The following is a 6,000-nucleotide window of genomic DNA, read 5'->3' as shown; positions in this document are numbered from 1 at the left end:
TGGGGTGAGCCAGCACCCTGGGGTGAGCAGGGACCCCGCAGTGAGTGGGGACTGGGGGGGTGAGCCAGCACCCTGGGGTGAGTGGGAACTGGGGGTGAGCCAGCACCCTGGGGTGAGCGGGGACCCCACAGCGAGTGGGGACTGGGGGGTGAGCCAGCACCCTGGGGTGAGTGGGGACCCCACAGCGAGTGGGGACTGGGGTGAGCCAGCACCCTGGGGTGAGTGGGAACTGGGGGGTGAGCCAGCACCCTGGGGTGAGTGGGGACCCCACAGCGAGTGGGGACCTTGGGTGATGCAGCACCCTGGGGTGAGCAGGGACCCCACAGCGAGTGGGGACTGGGGGTGAGCCAGCACCCTGGGGTGAGCGGGGACTCCGCAGTGAGTGGGGTCTGGGGGGTGAGCCAGCACCCTGGGGTGAGCGGGGACCCCACAGCGAGTGGGGACCCTGGGGTGAGCCAGCACCCTGGGGTGAGCGGGGACTGGGGGGTGAGCCAGCACCCTGGGGTGAGTGGGAACTGGGGGGTGAGCCAGCACCCTGGGGTGAGCGGGGACCCCACAGCGAGTGGGGACTGGGGGGTGAGCCAGCACCCTGGGGTGAGCGGGGACTGGGGGTGAGCCAGCACCCTGGGGTGAGTGGGAACTGGGGGTGAGCCAGCACCCTGGGGTGAGCGGGGACCCCACAGCGAGTGGGGACCATGGGGTGAGCCAGCACCCTGGGGTGAGCAGGGACTCCGCAGTGAGTGGGGTCTGGGGGGGTGAGCCAGCACCCTGGGGTGAGTGGGGACCCCACAGCAAGTGGGGACCCTGGGGTGATGCAGCACCCTGGGGTGAGCGGGGACCCCACAGCGAGTGGGGACTCGGGGGGTGAGCCAGCACCCTGGGGTGAGTGGGGACCTTGGGGTGATGCAGCACCCTGGGGTGAGTGGGGACCCCAGGGGTTAGTGGGGACCCCACAGCAAGTGGGGACTTGGGGGGTGAACCGGCACCCTGGGGTGAGAGGGACCCTGAGGGTGAGTGGGGACCCCAGGAGTTAATGGGGACCCTGGGGCAAACGGGGACCTGGGATGAGCCAGCACCTTGGTGCTAGGGGACCCGGGGGGAAAACAAGGACCCGGGGTGAGCCAGCACCCAAGGGCGAGCAGGGGCCATGGGTGCAAGCAGGAATCCTGTGGCGAGTGGGGACCCAGGGGTGAGCGGGGACCTTGTGGCGAGTGGGGACCCTTGGGTGATACGGCACCCTGGGGCGAGTGGGGATGTGGCTGAGCTGGCACCTTATCGCAAACAGGGACCCCAGGACAAGTTGGGGGGGGTCCCAGGGGTGAGCTGGCACCCCAGGACAAAGGGGGACTCGGGGAGTGAGTGGGGACCCCAGGACGAGCAAGACCCTGGGGGTGAGCTGGCACCCTGGGCTGAGCAGGGACAAGTAGGGACCCCTGGGGACGAGGGGGGTGCACGGGGTGACCGGGAACTCGCCCAGGGACAAACAGGGACCCCTGGGGCTGTGGGACCCCGGGGCCTCCGTGCTGCCTGTCCCCCCGCCAGCCCTGCTCCGTGCTCACCCCGCGTCCCCAGCCGGGCTGTCCCCTTGCCCTGCGGCACCCGCTGCAGCCCCCTCTCCTCCCATACACCCCGGGGCTCCCCGGGTCCCCGCTGCGTCCTCCGGCGGGTCCCTTCCCTCCGCGGTGCTGCTTTGCCGGGCTGGCACAGGCGGCTCTGAGCGGCTGCGGGGCCGGCGTGCCGCCCAGAGGCGATCGGATGGGCTTTGCCGGGGGAGCCTGGGCTGCCGGGTCGGATCCTTCGCCTTCAAAACCGGGGAGCGAGATCCTGGTGCGCAGCGAGGAGCGGGGCTGCGGTGCCGAGCGTGCCGGGGGGGGGGTCCCAGGGGCCCGCGGGCAGGCGGGTGCCCGCCCGTCCCGGCTCGTCCCTCCGGCAAAGCGGGCATACGGGCAGCGTTAGTGGGGACCGGGCACTGGGAATCAAAGGGAACACTTGGGACAGGAGCGGCGTCAGGCTGGGGCTGCCGGTGGCCACGGGCCACCGTGCCACGCTGGAGCCTCCGGCTGGCTCTCTGCAGGGCTGGCTGGCGTCCCCGTCCCTGCCGGCACCTCCGCGAAGCTTTCCCCGGTGCAACGGGTTACGTTGCCCTCACCGCCGTGCCGAGGCCCGGCAGCGACCGGAGGCAGCCCGGCAGGGACGGCAGCAGCCCGGCGGGGTCGGTGGCGGAGCGGAGGCGGTGGCGGTGGTGGCGTTGCGGCCTGCTCGTACGCTGCTCTGCAGCAGCCGCGCAAACAAGCGGTGCCGGCAGCGCCGGGGAAACCCGTCCCTGGGGTGGTGGCGGTGGCAGGAGCACCGGCTGTGCCCGGCTCCCGCTGCGCCTGCGCCCGCTGGGAATCGCCTCTGTTTGCTCCCCGGCGCCAGGCAGCTGCCGGCGTGGCAGAGCCGTGGCTGCGTGTTTGGCGTGTTTGGGCTGCGGTGACCCGGGGACAGGTCCCCCCCGTGTCCCGGTGGCAACAGCCTCTGGTGCCGTAGCGGCGAGCCCGGGGTGCCCAGCGGGACGCAGAGCACCCATCTCCATGGGGTCTGGGCATCTCCCCGGCCACGCCGGCCTGTGGGGAGGCACGGCTCCGTGGGGCGGCACGTGCCGGCCCCCACGCCGAGCCCCCCGTGCCCCCCAGCCCTGCCGCCTGCTCCTGGGGTGTTGCTGCACCCCAAAATGTCTGCGGTGGGGTCGGGGTGCAGCTCTCTGTAGGGCTGCTTGGGTGCAAGCACGCAGCAGGGAGGGTGCGGTGGGGGGGGTGTGCGTGTCCTTGCCCGTCCCCTGCCCGCCCCAGCAATCCCGGTGTGCCACGTCTGCCTGCAGCGATCGGCGTGGCAGGGAACCAGCCCCGGGCGTGCACCAGGATGTCCTGGCCCAGGCTTGGCACGGCACGCTCCCGCCACGGGGCGGTCGGTACCACGGGGGTCCCCGAGCCGGGGCAGCACCCCAGGGCCGGGCAGCACGGTCCTTCGCTCTCCGCGCCGGGGGGAGTCCGGGCTTGGGGTGCTGCTCGGTCGAACCCCGCCGAGGACCCTCTTCATCCCCGAAAGGCCGAGGTCCATGTTTACCCCGGCGGCGGTTGCCTTCCCTCCGGCCGCCTTTGCTCCCCGCGTCTGCTCCTCCTGCCCCTTCCCCCCGAAGCCTTGCCCCCCCGGCAGCCCCTCTGCCCACCCTGGCACCCAGCCCTGCTCCCCCAGAGCCCGGTGCCTCCCGCGGCCGCGATGGGTCCTGGCCCCCCCCCTCCACCCCCCCCAGCACCCTCCGGGCCGGATCCTGCTTGCAAAGATCCCGCTGGCGTTTGTACGTCGACGCTGTGCCTGTGCTGGGCGGCACCGGCTGCCCCGGGCAGGTGTCGGGGTACCGTGGGGGGGGGACACACACCCCAACGGTCCCTGTGCCACCCCCCTGGTCCCCAGCAGCACCCAGACCCAGCACAAGGGACGTTCCGGATGGATTCCGTGCCATCTGGCGGGACGGGCAGCTGCCCCGGCACACGTGGCGCGGCCGACGTGGCACGGCGAGGCCGAGCTGGGGTGTTCGCCCCCCACGCCGCAGCTCCCCGGGGAGGGGGCTGAGGGCTGCCGGCTGTGCCTGGCACCGGCAGCCTCCCAAGAGCTGTTTGCCTCGCTGTTTGCTCGCTGCCTTCCTCGCTCCTGCTGCTGCTTTGTAATTAAATGAAACCCGAAGGTCTCGCCCTGCTTTGGAGCGGCTGCTGTGTGTCCCCCCCCCCCTCCTCCCATTAGGGATGCAGCTCTCGTCTAACCTGTTTTCTGGGAGTCTGGAAACAAGTTTGTGCCACCCGACACAACCCAGGGCTGATTCATCGGCGGGACATGGGAATCGGTGGCCTCGGGGCTGCCCGTTAACCGTCGCGGTGCCCGAGATGGCTGCGGGATGGGGGACCCCGGCCGGGACCCCCCTCCCCACCCTGGTGGAGCAGCGAGCTGGTGCCCGGGGACCCGAGACCCCCGGGGGAGATGCCGCCCCTGGGAACGGGCTGCTCCGCAAGGAGCCGTCCCGTGGGAAGCGTTGGGAAGGGGCTGGAGCTTCGCCGGGCTTTGCCGGAGCTGCCGGCGTGGCCGGGCTCCGGGAAGCCGCCCGGGACGCGCACGCTGACCGTCCCTGCCCGGAGCCCGGCTCCATCTCGTTACTTATTCATGGGGTCACCTTGAGACGCGGCGCCCGGTCGCTAATGATCGCGCCAAACATCCGGGCCACGGGAGAGATCTTCTCTTTAATTAACGACCTGCGCGACCGCGGCCGCCGGTGCTGCCTGCACCAGGTGCCGTGCACAACGCGGGGCTGGGGAAGCCTGCTCCGGGCTGCCGGCGAAGCCAGGGCTTCGTGGCGGTGTCGGATGTGGGGTTGAGGTGACCCCAGGGGAGTTTTCCTCCATCCCAGGGGTCCCCTCGGTCCCCAACTACCTGGGTGGTGGCCAGCGTGTCCCCAGGGTGGCCACAGCCCCCCCTAGGCAGAGCGGGCTCTGCTCCTGTCCCGCAGCCCGGCGTGCCGTCGGCTGTCCCCTCGTGCCCGGCACAACCCCAGCCCTGCAAAACCCCAGGGACAGGGAGGGCGTCGGGGCAGAGCCCGGCCCTGGCAGCCCCTCGCGCCCATTGCGTTCGCCTCCCTCCTCTCCGTCTTCCTTCCTTCCTCCTCCTCCTCCTCACCCCGTAGACGTCAGAGTCAATACTGACTCAGGGCTGGGGCACGCGCCGCTCTGGGCGCTTCCCGGCTGGCACCGTCCCCTCTCCCGGCAAGACCCCCCTGGGGACATCAGTCACCCAGGGGTCGCAGGCGGCACGGGCAGGTCCTGGGCCACCCGGCTGGTCCTGCCCGCGTGGGCACGGCTCGGCCGACCGGCCTTCCCGCTTTAGGAACGAACGGCAGCGGCGGCAGTGCCCGATCCCGCATCCAGCCCGCCCGGTGCCGGCACGGTGGCGGGGGTGCCTGGGTGCGGGCGGGGAGCGGGGGGTCCCCAAGCGTGTCACCTGGGGCTGTGCGCCCTGAAACGGCCCTGCAAGGCTGTCCCCTTTGAGTTTTCGGCCGAGTGGAGGCTCATGTGGCGGGGTTGCAGTGCGAGGGACGGGCTCGGTGGCGTTGGGGACGGGCTCCGTGGGGTTGGGGATGGGCTCTGTGGGGTTGGGGATGGGCTCCGTGGGGTTGGGGACGGCTCCGTGGGGTTGGGGATGGGCTCCGTGGGGCAGGGACGGGCTCGGTGGGGTTGAGGACAGGCCCTATGGGTTTGGAGATGGGCTCTGTGGGGCAGGGACGGGCTCCGTGGCGTTGGGGACGGGCTCCGTGGGGTTGAGGACAGGCCCTATGGGTTTGGAGATGGGCTCCGTGGGGTTGGGGACGGGCTCCGTGGGGTTGAGGACAGGCCCTATGGGTTTGGAGATGGGCTCCGTGGGGTTGGGGACGGGGTCCGTGGGGTTGGGGACAGGCCGTATGGGTTTGGAGATGGGCTCCGTGGGGTTGGGGACGGGCTCCGTGGGGTTGGGGACGGGCCCTATGGGTTTGGAGATGGGCTCCGTGGGGTTGGGGACGGGCCCTATGGGTTTGGAGATGGGCTCCGTGGGGTTGGGGACGGGCTCCGTGGGGCAGGGACGGGCTCGGTGGGGTTGAGGACAGGCCCTATGGGTTTGGAGATGGGCTCCGTGGGGTTGGGGACGGGCTCCGTGGGGTTGAGGACAGGCCCTATGGGTTTGGAGATGGGCTCCGTGGGGCAGGGACGGGCTCCGTGGGGTTGAGGACAGGCCCTATGGGTTTGGAGATGGGCTCCGTGGGGCAGGGACGGGCTCCGTGGGGCAGGGACGGGCTCCGTGGGGTTGAGGACAGGCCCTATGGGTTTGGAGATGGGCTCCGTGGGGCAGGGACGGGCTCCGTGGGGCAGGGATGGGCTCGGTGGGGTTGAGGACAGGCCCTATGGGTTTGGAGATGGGCTCTGTGGGGCAGGGACAGGCTCC

This window comes from Ciconia boyciana, chromosome 1 (genome assembly GCF_034638445.1).
Source record: "Ciconia boyciana chromosome 1, ASM3463844v1, whole genome shotgun sequence".
NCBI lineage: Eukaryota > Metazoa > Chordata > Aves > Ciconiiformes > Ciconiidae > Ciconia > Ciconia boyciana.
Note: the sequence above shows the minus strand (reverse complement) of the source record.